This window comes from Leucopleurus acutus (assembly GCF_964270905.1).
Source record: "Leucopleurus acutus genome assembly, chromosome: 13".
NCBI classification, from domain to species: Eukaryota; Metazoa; Chordata; class Mammalia; order Artiodactyla; family Delphinidae; genus Leucopleurus; species Leucopleurus acutus.
The window spans coordinates 10,860,170-10,875,192 of record NC_139155.1 but is presented as its reverse complement, the minus strand read 5'-3'; positions in this window follow the sequence as shown (position 1 = coordinate 10,875,192).

Genomic DNA, 15,023 nt, shown 5'->3' with positions numbered 1-15,023 from the left:
TTGTGGCCTCTCCCGTTGCGGAGCACAGGCTCTGGACGCACAGACTCAGCGGCCATGGCTCACAGGCCCAGCTGCTCCGTGGCATGTGGGATCCTCCCAGACCGGGGCACGAACCCATGTCCCCGGCATCGGCAGGCGTACTCTCAACCACTGCACCACCAGGGAAGCCCCTGCCTTATATATTGAGGTGCTCCTATGTTGGATGCATAAATATTTACAATTGTTATATCTTCTTCTTGGATCAATCCCTTGATCATTATGTAGTGTCCTTCTTTGTCTCTTGTAATAGTCTATTTTAAAGTCTATTTCATCTGATATAAGAATTACTATTCCAGCTTCCTTTTGATTTCCATTTGCATGAAATATCTTTTTCCATCCCCTCACTTCAGTCTGTATGTGTCCCTAGGTCTGAAGTGGGTGTCTTGTGCACAGCATATATATAGGTCTTGTTTTTGTATCCATTCAGACAGTCTGTGTCTTTTATGGGAGCATTTAATCTATTTACATTTAAGGTAGTTTTCGATATGTATGTTCCTATTCCCATTTTCTTAATTGTGTTGGGTTCGTTATTGTAGGTCTTTTCCTTCTCTTGTGTTTCTTGCCTCGAGAAGTTCCTTTAGCAGTTGTTGTAAAGCTGGTTTGGTGGTGCTGAACTCTCTCAGCTTTTGCTTGTCTGTAAAGGTTTTAATTTATCCATCAAATCTGAATGAGATCCTGCTGGGTAGAATAATCTTGGTTGTAGGTTTTCTCCTTCATCACTTTAAATATGTCCTGTCAGTCCCTTCTAGCTTGCAGAGTTTCTGCTGAAAGATTAGCTGTTAACCTTATGGGGATTCCCTTGTGTGTTATTTGTTGTTTTTCCCTTGCTGCTTTTAATATGTTTTCTTTGTATTTATCTTTTGATAGTTGAATTAACATGTGTCTTGGTGTATTTCTCCTTGGATTTATCCTGTATGGGACTCTCTGTGCTTCCTGGACTTGATTAACTAATTCCTTTCCCATATTAGGAAAGTTTTCAACTATAATCTCTTCAAATATTTTCTCAGTCCCTTTCTTTTTCTCTTCTTCTTCTTCTTCTGGGACCCCTATAATTCTAATGTTGGTGTGTTTAATGTTGTCTCAGAGGTCTCTGAGACTGTCCTCAGTTCTTTTCATTCTTTTTTCTTTATTCTGCCCTACAGTAGTTATTTCCACTATTTTATCTTCCAGGTAACTTATCTGTTCTTCTGCCTTAGTTATTCTGCTATTGATCCCTTCTAGAGTATTTTTAATTTCATTTATTGTGTTGCTCATAGTTGCTTGTTTCCTCTTTAGTTCTTCTAGGTCCTTGTTAAATGTTTCTTGCATTTTGTCTATTCTATTTCCAAGATTTTGGATAATCTTTACTATCATTATTCTGAATTCTTTGCGGCTCGCAGGCTGTAGAGCGCAGGCTCAGTAGTTGTGGCACAAGGGCTTAGTTGCTCTGCAGCATGTGGGATCTTCCCAGACCAGGCCTTGAGCCTGTGTCCCCTGCTTTGGCAGGTGGATTCTTAACCACTGCACAAGCAGGGAAGTCCCGACCTCATTTATTTTTGCTAAATTTTAATTGCTTGTCTTTTTCTAACTGATTTTTAAGCATTATTTACAGAAGCTAAAAAAAATTTAAAAAGTGTGGTTAGGCACATACATTTAAAATTTCTTCCAATTTAGGGATGTTTTTCACTTTCTTTATGGTGCTTTTTCTCATGCAGAAAATTTTTGAATTTTTACAAGAGTCTAAATTGTCAGGTTTTTCCTTATCAGTTGCCATTTCTATGCTATTTTAAAGAAATCCTTTCCTACTCAAACATTTTAAACATTTTCTACTCTATGTTTCTGAAAAAATTTCCTATTTTGTGTCTCACACTTAGTACTTTTCATTAATTCACATGGAAATTTTTATTTTTGTTTTATTTGAGTTAAGGAATCAACTTTACCTTTGATCATATAAATGGTAATTCTCAGAACATTATTTTTGTTAACCCATAATTGCCTAATAAATTTATAATGTCACATTTGTTATGGACTAAGTTAAAGGGTCTCTTCTCTTTGTAGACTAATGACACTGTTTTAAATATTATATTTATATGTATTACTATATCTATCTAGATCTACTGGTACTAATATTTTTTTTTCTTCAAATGGTTCTTTAGCATTTTGTATACACTTTAAAATTAGCTTCTAAAGTTATATGAAAAAATCTGAATATGTGGTTGAAATTTTCTTGATTTTATAGATTCATTAAGGAAAAGTTTGTCTCTATCTTTAACATGTTGAATATTTTCTCCATTTTTAAGCATCTCATCATTTATTCAGGTCTTTAAAAAATATTTCAATACGGTTTTTCTTTTATATTTTTCCATTAAGACTTTGACCATTTATATGATAGTCATTCCTTAATACTTTAGAGTTTCTTTTGCCATTTAGGTTACACCAATTTAACAATTAACCTTTTTGGCCTGATGATAATATTTTTCTTCTTTTGAATCTAGCATATTTTTTGAACTCTCCTATTAGTTTTAATTGTTCTTTTATTCTGTATGAGTAATAGTAATTCTATTTCTTCCTTTCTAACCACACTTCCTCTGAGCACTAACCCAACTCCTAAATCATAACCTCCTAATGATTACCTTACTGATGGATTCAATTCAGCTTATTTGGTTCAAAAAGAATGAGTAGACTTATTATGAATGGACACTTGTATGTTCAGTCCTATAGATTTCCACTTCCAATTTCAATACCAGAACCTGTAACCACATGCTTAAGTTGAGTGCAGGAGAGGAAAATTTAAAAAATTAGGGCCACACAGGATGCAATGGGCAGCAAAGTCTCACCTATTTCAACAATGCCAAATAACAAATAATTTAAAAGTATGTAACATGCATGCATACACACAGACACAAAATTCTCACTTTTTTCCCTGTCTTCACATGGGAAAGCTGTTAGTGTTTAAACATTAAGTGGTTATATATTGTCGAGTTTGTTGTATATATCTTAGTAGGCTACATAAGTTACTTTCCATTTCTACTTTTCAAAGAAATTTTGTTATGAATATGCATCTTTTTAAAATTGAGATTATGAATTGAGATTAACACATGGTTTCTTTCTTTTAGTCTGATCTGATAATTCACAGAATAAATAGATTCAGTAATATTGAGGCACTCTTGTATCACTAATATATACAAACAACTTTGTATATATATGTGTATATTTACAATATATATAGAAAGCAATATATAAGGTAAATTTGTATTATATAAAATATTATACATGACAATATGATGTAGTGTAGGTAGTATAAATATTTTATATAGAATATACATTAAAAGATATATAGGATATATAGCATATGATATTTTCCAGGTAATATCATATGCAAAATTATTCTATTTCTTCTCTAGACAGTCCTGGTTTGGTATTGGAATATCTTATCTATATAAATTGAGGAACTCTTATGATTTGGATGACTATCTTAGGTTGTTTGAGAGTGGACTTGTTAATTGGTCCCAAGTAGACACTCTCTTTACAATTCATTGGATTTAATTGATTTTTCATTTTTATGACTAGAACTAATCAAAGTTGCATTACGCACACACACACACAAATTGTATCTAAACAAATAGAACGTTGTGTTTATTGCCAGGCTCCAGCTGTGTGTGTGTGTGTGTGTCTGCATGTGTGTATGGAATTTATACAGGATGAAAACTAAAGTGTAATTCATGCAGATAAACCACTGAAATATTGATTAGAAAATATAACATATATTCCAGGTTTCCTTTATTATCTAATCCTAATGAATTCACAGATTTCAGATCGTATATAACTAACAAAGAGTGATTTTCAATGCTAAGAAAAACTAAAAGACAAATTTAGAATAGTAAAAATTTTAAACAACAATTGATGAATAAGGTACACTTTTGAAGATTTCATGAACCATGAAATAAATCATAGCAGTTTTACAAAACCATCAGTTAAAATATATTTTGAGTCAAAAATTCCACAATCTTAGAATGAAGCAAAGTTATTGTTTTAGGCATTTTTCACCTAAAACATTGTTTTGCATGATTATAAAACATTATCAGTTAATTATTTTCATCACATAAATAATATCTGTTGAATTGAACATATATGTCACTATAAAGACAAGACAAAGGAAAAAAATATTTTTCTTCTTACGAACAATATCTACTCTCCGAAGAATTTGTTACAGTTATTTATTTTGTCCTCAATTTCCATTGTAAAGATATTATTTTGGTTTTCACTTGTTGAAAATCTTTTTAGCCACTTCTTATTATAATACTGTAAATAAAGACACAGTTGTACTCTATTTGACAATTTTTGCTGATGTTGTATTAGTAGCTCAATAAAGCCTAATCAAACATATCCAAAAAATGTTCCTTTCTCCAATTATCAATTGTTTTCAGTACATCTTTACAACTACAATATCTATAAATTTATTCTACCATCAAAAGCAATACTTCGTAAGCACCACTTCTAAATGGTGTGGAAAATATGATTCTGTTATTGAAAAAGGCATAATATAAACATGATTTTTTAAAGGCCCAAATCATAGTGAATGAAAAAAAGAGTTTAAAGTCATATACCCTGTATTTTGCTTGTGTGAGTGTGTCTGTGTGTGTCTGTGTGTGTACAGGATCAATGCAAAATTTTAAAATTCATAAAATAGTATCACAGAATCATATAGTATCAGATTCAGAGGAACTGGGTGAAACATTAAAAGCATTTCAGCAAAAACAATTTTTTGACAATAGTAGTAATAATGATTAGTTTAAACTGAACACGTGACAATACTGTTATTATTTTATGTTGGAGCTGATTACATTTTTTCTACTCTAAAATTTTTACTATGCATGAAGAGAATCCCTTGATCCTTAAATGTATAAAGTAAACAGTAACTTGGTTAGTTCCATCCCTCTATTTGTGGGAAATGATTTACACATCTTATTCTACTCTGGATAAAATGTAGATTTTCCACTCCATAGCTTCTGATTCACCAGTTAGGTATTTTTAACAAGCACTATAGGTGATTCTAAGGCAAATAGTCTGAGGACACTACCATCATCATTATCATTATCATCATCATCATCATCATCATCTTGTCTAACAAGTATTGAGGACTTACTCCATGATTATAACTATACAAAGAGTATGCCATTCTTTAATTAATTTGTCTCACAACAATTCTATGGTATATTTTCTTTTAATGTTGCTATTTTATAAATGCAGACAATGAACATATGTAGGTTAACTAGCTTTGCTTAGCCATGTAATAATTGGTGGGATTGGATTTAAATCCAGAGAGCTTGTTTCTTTCTGAGTGGATACATTTAACCAATATGGTTGCAGGATTCTAGAATATGGATGCTATTTTGGAAATGAAATATGTGTGCAGATATTGGCCAAGGTTTATTTTTAGAGCAGTGGTTTCTGCACTTTCATATTTTATACTCCTATCAGAAAAAAATTGCTGAAGGTGGACTCCAATATTTGTTGTATATTTATATACTAATCATTTACTTCTACAACTTTTACCACTATATAGATATTTTATAAATCACACTGAAAATTGAAATGCAAAAGAATGAGATAAAACATCAATACAAATAGAATTTCTTGTATTTTCCCACAGCTCAGTTGATGGTCTTGTGTATGCCCTATGTTACATAAACACCTATTTGGAGACTGTTCTGCAAGGTAGAGGAGCACCAAATGGCCGTGTTGGATGTTCCAAATCCACATCCCCCACTTTATCCTGCTTCCCTTCTCTTCAAGAGAATAGTCTGCTCTGGTTCTCAGACTGACTTTTACCGTAAAGCCCTGATCATGTAGTAGTAACTTTCTGGTTGCCAAATTATATCTAGAATGGATGGTTATTATAAATAATAAAGGTTGAGAATACATAATAGTAGATAAAGGTATGACATGAAGTAAATAATTAAATCAAATAAACCATATAATATCCATCTGGTTCTTTTTCTTAATTATATTACTTATTTAAGTCTTCATTTAATATTAAATTAATGCTAACTATTAAGGAAAATCTATATAAAATGTAAAGATTTGTACATATATAGATACAAGAGTTGCATGGTACTAATCAGGGTGCTTAAACACTCTCAGATTGAGTTTCTCCAATTGTAAAATGAGATAACATACCTGACTTCTATGTATGTTGTGATGTCATTTAAAAAGAACTGGAACTGCACCTGGAACATATTAAATGTGCAATAAAATTAGTTATTATTATGCCATAAACATGGCATTTATTTAAATGTTTATAATCACAGATTTCTTCATAACCCTCTAATTAATCCATCCTTAGGGTGCATAAGAGAATCACTAGTAAGTCCCCATTACCACAGGAATAAAAAATCAAAAGAGTAACTGTCAACATTAATGTTGTTTAAATCATAGAGGAAAAAACTACTTTCAAGACAGGGCAACAAAAAATTGGAAATATTTGCTGCAGACTGTATACAAATGATTTCAGGTTTATACACCCAAAGCTAACGTATGCAGTTTCTATTATGTGAAAGGTCAGGTTTTGAAGTAGAAACGTACTATAAATAGTGACAAGACCTAACACACTTTAGAGATAGAATCAGAAGGCTAAAACCATCACCTTATAGTGCCATTGTCACATCTAAATATAGATTTAGAAAAGTTGATTCCATGAACTTGTAAACTGAAATCTATCTACTTGCCTATCAACTTTCTTTAATAAAGAAACATATATCCTCAAGTACAAAGCTGTAATGATAGTTGGGGATATCTAAATCAATCACCTGAGTCATTGCCAAAAAAATCTAGTGAAATCCAATTTCATGACTAGTTTTTTAAAAGGTGGAGGGTGGTTAAAAGATACATTTGAGAAAATCTCTTAGGAAGTAGAATAACAAGGCATAGATCTAGAAACTTGGATAGAAAAGATCAGGAAATTAGAGGGTTAATTCAAAAGGCACAGCATCCACAAGTAAATCTCAAAGAAAATGGAGGGGAAATACTATTACAGGATAAATGTCCATTTACTGTCTTCATGGCCTCTCATTCAGTCTACAGAAAAATGCAGTCTGTTTTTTTCCGCCAATACTACTGTACAATGCAACCAATCCATTGAGGTCAAAAGGGATCCCCTTTATTTCTTTCTATAAATTTAATAATACCTTTATTTATTTTTTTTAAAATAACTTCACAGTGGCATGGCACATTGTTGCCTGCACCATAACCACACATCCTTTTCAAAAATCTCCCTTTTTTGGTTTGCAAAACTCCATACACGTTTGTGGTTCTCTTTTGTCTGAGGAATCTCTATTTCATTTTACTGTCCTATTTCTTAAATTATGGAGTTGCATTCTTAAGGAATTTTTTGTTCATTCGATTCATGTTTATCTCCTGGTTTTACAGCTTCAATTAATATTTATATCCTGAAGCATCACAAAGCAATCTCAATAGTCCATATATATCACTTTCCTGATCTACAAACCTATTTTCCAAGAGGCATTTCAATGTCCGTGTCTCACACAGAAATAATTATCTTTTATCCCCCATTCCACATCATCACTATGTTGTTTCTTTCACTGAATGAAACCAGGTTCCACTCAGACACTCTCAGTTGAATAAAAATTCCCCTTTAATATTTTCTTCACTTTACCTCTCATATATATTCAGGCTTCATCTATGGTCAATTCTACCTCTTAAGTCTTTCAAAGATATGCACTAATCTCCTACAACCTCCAAATTCCTAAACCACAATTTCTTGTTATTAGTTGCTTCTCATACCAGCAAAATAAATTGGAATGATATTTTGAAATTAGAAAATATCTTTCAGAAGTGTTAAAGATTTCAGACCATTTAATCTACTAAACTCAGGTCTGAAACTCTATCCTACAGAAAGAAACTGACATTTAGAAAATTCTGGTGCAATGCATTTGTTTATTGTGTGAAGAATTTAGAAACCTAATTGTTGAAGCTAGTTGAGTAATTTTTGACATCTACACTCAGTCAAATGTTTAAAGAGGTTGGACAGAATTATGACAATGACAGTGCATAGTTTTGTAGTAGAAAAACTATATGCTATCAGGAAAGTAGAGTTTGATAGTGAGTTGTATTTAATTAGAAAAATCAGTATTAACAAATGAGCATGAAAAATAGATATTTTCCTAAAGTGCCACTAAAAGAGACCATTACAATATCAGCAAAAATTTACCTATTACCAGCATTAATATGCACCCTAAGTGTCCAGATTTTGTTTCTTATACCATTCATTAATTAAAAACAAAAACTGGTGCATCTTGATGAATAGCTCAAGAGAAGTTTTACAAGTGATTCTCAACAGTTAGAAAAGAGTGGATTGAAGAGTGACTAAAGGTTAAGAATTGAGTCCCAAGAGTAGATGTGTCTCTCAGAGTAGTTGCAAATAGATGGAAAACAGAGATATGTCTCTGCCCTAGGGGGCTTAGAGTTAATGAAGAATTTTTTAAGATAGAAATTACAGTGTTTGAGAGTCCATTTGTAGGACAATTAAATGAGCAATAATAAGCAAAGATGCTGCAAAGAAAAAAATAAACCAAGCACCAAAGTAAACACTCAATAAATTCTGTTTATTATTAAGAATGATAATATATAAGTAAATAATAATAATGAATTACCACTGTTTATGCTTCGCTATGACTTTAGAGTTAAACAATAAATTCAGGAACTTCAAATAATCTCTCAGAATATTCCATGTGTTAAGATAACACTTACTCAAATCAACTTCAAAACTGAAATAAAAAAGTTTATAAAGAGTTTACTATTACAATATTTACTCACAAAAAGTTGGATTAAAATTATAAGAAATTCTGGGTCCTAATATGGAATGTACATTTCAAAGGACATGTTTTTAAAGGAAGTGAGAATATATCTCTATTTTAGTACAAAATATTTTTAAACAAACACTCCTTCAAGATAAGTAATAGATGTTTTAAAATATATAAAACAGTAAATGTACCTCCAAGAGATGGGATGGGTTAAAAATACATAGACTTAAGGAAGGAAAATCATCATGAATATAGTTCATTTGAGACACAAAATTGATTTAAAAAGTAAAATAGGATATCTTGCTTAAATTTTTTATTCCTTTGTAATTGATACCAGGGAAGATAAAGATGCTTTTTTTTAGTGCTTAATGTAGAAGCATTCAGTATAACTTTTTTTAAAGATTTTTTTATGTGGACGATTTTTAAAGTCTTTATTGAATTTGTTACAATATTGCTTCTGTTTTGGTTTTTTGGCTGCAAGACATGTGGGATCTTAGCTCCCCAGCCAGGGATTGAACCCACAACCCCTGCATTGGAAGGCAAAGTCTTAACCACTGGACTGCCAGGGAATTCCCTCATTCAGTATAATATTAATGTAGAAGCTGAATGACTGAATTATTGAGGGAATAAGTGTCTCTGTTTTTCCTAAAAATTTAAGTTATGTGCACTATGAGACACTCCAACTTGTCAACGGGTAGGGAGAGTTCATATATTCTGTGGAAAGGGATGATGTTCTTACATGAAATAATTCCTTACCTAATTTTTAAAAACTCTGGCAACCCTTATAATTGTTTTGTAATATGTAGAAAGGAGCTAATTAATATCTTACTAAGATTTGTAATATTTAACTCATACACATATAGCCTTAAACATGTATTGCTTGTCCTTTTTTCCCTACAAAACAAAAGCTTAGTGGTATCATTATAATACAATGTCACATACCTCATGAAAATTATTCTTATGAGTTAAGAACTGTGTGTTTTAAACGTTGGTTTAAAAAAATCCTATGTATATATGGAATATACATATATGCACACGTGTATACACACACAATGACAGCACTGTTTCACACCTTTAAAATAATTTAAATTTGCAGCAACATGGATGGGCTTGAAGGACATTATGCTAAGTGAAATAAGTCAGGCAGAGAAAGACAATTACTCTATGATATGATTTATATGTGAAATCTAAAAATTATACACAACTAGTGAAATTAACAAAAAAGAAGCAGACTCACAGATATAGAGAACAAACTAGTAGTTACCACTGGGGAGAGGGAAGGTGGGAGGGAAAATATAGGGGCAGGAGATTAAATGGTACAAACTATTAGGCATAAAATAAGCTCTAAGGATATATTGTACAACATGGGGAATATAGCCAATATTTTTAATAACTATAAATGGAGTATAACCTTTAAAAGTTGTGAATCGCTGTATTGTACACCTGTAACTTATGTAATATTGCACAGAAACTATACTTTAATTTAAAAAGCCAGTTTAAATTTCATATAAGTGACTTTATTAAATCTGCACTCTAACATGGCACAGTATTTTAACAAATAATTTGTGTGGGCTTAAAATTATTAAATGAGTATATATGTAAATTTGAAGTTTGACCATAGATAAATATATATATACACATATGTGTATATGTATATATGTGTACGCATGTATAGAAACACATATGCTTATTTATTATTAACCAATAAATTTGGAGTCAAATTCTGATATGCCTGTAGAATTGGCATAGTTAGTAGACATTGGTTAAGGACAGAAAATGACCAAACAGCAACCAATGTTTTAAAAAGCCCCAAGACAAAAGTCCAAATTAGAAGAAGGGAATTTACATCCAATTAAAAAATTACAGCGTGGCCCTTTTATTTTTCATCTAACACTTTGGGGAAAGAGTTATATTTTGCTTCACTAATTCAAGAGCAACTCCAAGAACTGTCAAGAAGTATTTGCTTAACTAACACACCATTGTAAAGCAATTATACCCCAATAAAGATGTTAAAAAAAAAAAAAGTATTTGCTTAATGACAAAAAATACCATTAAAATTTCAAACAGAAGATTCATCCCTATCTTTTTCTTTTCTATCTTTTTTAGTGTTCTAGTTATAGTTTATATCTGTGTCTGAATTTGGTGGTATTATCTCTTTATCAAAGGAGGTCATACAAATACCATATGATATCACTTACATGTGGCATCTAAAATATGACACAAATGAACTTATCTACAAAACAGAAACAGACTCAAAGATACAGAGAGCAGACTTGTTGCCAAGGGGGAGGATTGGTCCGGGAGGGATGGATTGGGAATTTGGGATTAGCAGATGCAAACTATTATATAGAGAATAGCTAAACAACAAGGTCCTACTGTATAGCACAGAGAACTATATTCAATATCCTGTGATAAACCATAAAGGAAAATAATATGAAAAAGAGTGAATCACTTTGCTGTACAGTACTTCAATAAAAAAATTTTTTTTATAAAAGGAGGTCATAGATACTCCACTTGAGATTTTTAAAAATAAAATAGATGGCAAACTCTCGAAAACAATTTAGCTTTAATCCAACTTAAAGGCAGAAAAATGGTGGCATTTTCCGTTCCCATGATTTATGCATAATTTTCTCATTTCCACAGGAACATTTCTAAATTTTGCACTTAGAGAAAATTACCTAGGTTATTTTTAGCCATAACTAATGTGTCAAAATTACTCCCACTTTAATATATTACCCTGCTAATTTACAAAATTCATTTATCATGTAAGTTCTTGGAAGGAACAGATAAAATGTAAATGTACTGATCTTGTATGTTGATAAGTCACTGTTCTATAATAACATCTCAAACTTGACTTCATATGCCAAAGCAGAGTCCCTGAAAAATTATGTTTTGCTTTAAGACATTTTTTGATGATTCTGAATGTCTTTTATTGAGTACTAATTAATGCGACAAATTTCTGACAAAAACATTTCTACTTTACTAATTCTAGAGGCGTTTTTAATGTGAGACAAGAGTTGTCTTACTGAATCACATCAGAATATTCAAGAGGACGTGCAACATTTCAAAAAGAAATTGATTTGCTGTAAGTTGTGAAAAGGTGGGTTTTAGAGCATTTTAGCTGAATTCTTTTAATTGAGTGGTGGCAACAAAACTCTCTAGTGGTATAGGTCTTTAAAAAAAGGGTCAAACATGTTTCTTGTCACTATGGAAAAAGTAACTCATTCATTTGTCAAATTTGCGAGCTGTCACCAGCACGGCAAGAAAGAAAGGATTCATATGCTTTATTAAGTTCCATATTTGTTTATGTTTCATCCTTCATCTGTTATGCCAAAGCAAAGATACAAGTATTCGAAGATCATGGTTATTAAAGAAAGTCATCATGACAACAAAATATAAAAGTTCCATTTTCCCATGTTCATCAGCATGGTTCTCAAATATTAGGTCAGTAGCAATAAATCCCAATCTAAATAAAGATATATGAAAAGCTCAATATGTTCTTTTAAACTGTGTAATACATTTATTCCTATTGCATTAGTATTCAATAACATGTTAAATACTACACTATAAGACTTTAAATATAACATACTATTTAAAGGGTACATGTTAAGAGCATGACTGGCAAAAAATTTACTACCAATTTATATTTAGCTACTGATTATTATTTATCAAATTATATGTACTACATTATGACAAATTTCTGAAAGATGGGTCAGGTTTCTTAAGAATGCATGGGAGGAATTTGTGCACATAATTTTAAAATATCTTCAACTTATGATAATTTAATTGAATTATTTTTTAAAATTTCCTGGAGATAAGTACCTTAGAAATATTTCAAAGGGGGAAACAAAATAAAACAAAAAATATACTTACGTAATATATGCTTTAAGACTTCTACAAATTGTGTGAAAGCGTGTGTGTGGGTTTAAGCATAAAATGGCACAAGTAAAGAAAATACTAAAATTGAAACCATAGTACTTCCCTGGAGGTCCAGTAGTTAAGACTCTGTGCTTCCACTGCAGGGGATATGGGTTCAGTCCCTGGTGGGGGAACTAAGATCCCACAGGCCATGCAGTGCAGCCAAAAAAAAAAAAAAATTGAAAACGTAGAAGGAAGATATAATTTACAGAATAATCTGATTCATTTCAGTCATTGTTAAACACTTTGGTAAAGTAGAAAACACATATAAAAAATAAGAGGTCAAATGATTTCTAGATTTCACAAACTGGCTATTTTAAAAGATTAAATAATTCTAGACTTCTAATTTTGTAATGTTTATTCCTTTTGGGAAATATTTTTACTGGTTACAAAATTTGGTAAACAGAAATGTTCAGATTATATTGAAATTTAAATATTTTCAAATTAAAAATTTTAAGTATATATATTTGCATGCTAGTGATATTTAGACATTTAAAGTATTTAGAATTTGAAATAAACAATATTATATAAATGTATATTATTTTATTACATTACTTCATATTGCAAATACATCCAAAATATAAATATATATTAATATATAAATTTTTATATATTATATATTATAATTATATATAGTTGCAAATATTTTAAATAAATAATGTTTTCTCTCAGGTATATTAATTAAAAAATAAACTTATAGAGCTAAACTATAAATTTATATAATCTAAAGAAAAGTTTGCCATTCTATTTATGTATCTTTCTTGTTAATCTCTTCAGGTGTTATTTCATATGCTAGTTACTGATTTACTAAATCCCTTTGGCAAATTTACATTGAAATATTTTATTAAAATTAGTAACCTGATTAAAATTATTTGTAATGTACTAGAATTGAAACAATAATAAATGCCTTTCACAGTTTGCATTGCTTAATTTATAGTTTTGTGTAATTTCATATTTGATGAATTAGCCTTCTTATTTCATGTAATAGATATAATAGATTACAAATTAATATGTGTACATGTAATAGATATAATAGATCACAAATTAATATGTGTTTGTATTCATAATATGCTCAATAGTTTACTTTTTTTAGTAGTATTTTTGTAACATTCTTAATTACTTAAGCTTTTTCACTCTAAGAAATTTTGAAAGTCAATAGAAAGTTTGATAGCCAAAAAAACCTGGCAAAGAGGAAGAAAATAAAATAATTATGTCAACTTTAATAATAGATTGTTCTTCAAAGAAACATATAGTTTTATTGACATATGTGAAAAGCTCCATACAGAATATCATTTACTAAGAAATAATTTATTATTTTAAAAATATTTACTCTATAAATAAATATTTTTCTCATATCTTTAAGGTTGATAACTTTACTGCTCATAGCATCTGATAGTAGAGAGGTAAATATAAAAAAAACTTAAGAAACAAAATCCTGGAGAAAGAAAAAAAAGCAGTAATGCTACATTCCTACCAAGAAACTTGTTTTAAATTTTCTAGATATAAGCAACTTTTATTTTCCTCAATCTGAACTGTAGAGATGGCAAACTGATTTTTGTTTTAGAGAATGTTCAATGCACATGTCAAGTTTTAAAATTTTTAGAAAATTTTCCTTATGAAGTGCAAATTAGCAGAGTTTTTCAAGTACTTTTTGGCCCTATTTTCATTGAGTTAATTTATATAATCAATACATGCCTGATTATCACATTCTTACCTGTGTATCTTCAAGTTCAATAAGCTCTGCAGAAACAGATTCAAAATTCACATGAAACACATGAGGAATAGTAGGAGAGTTTGTCCCGATTTTGTTTCACAGGCTTCTCATCAAACCTTATATGTGCCGCATTGCTCTGAGTTACAGACGCTTGTGCTTTTAGTACCAAGATCTTCAGTATGTCACTGCTTACTGAATGCTATTTTGGGTTCTCTGAGTAGAGCCATGAACACTGAGCCTTTGTGCAAAATATCATAAGGGCATTCTGATGTCCGTTCATAGTCTGGGATTAATATGCAGACAGCTCCAGCAAGTAGCATGAGCTGATTTTTTTCACCCTTTTTTGCTAACAACAACCAAAAAGAAAATAAAGTACTTATTGGCTTGAGGTGATAAGGAGGGAATTCAACTTATGTAAGAGAATTCTGCAAGTGGAAAGGACATGCCCTCTACTTGGGGATTAGCTGATGAAACAAATGATCAATTTAAACCGGGCACAGAAGTTACTACAAAGATAAAAGCTTTTTAACTGTGAGTCTATGCCTTCTGGC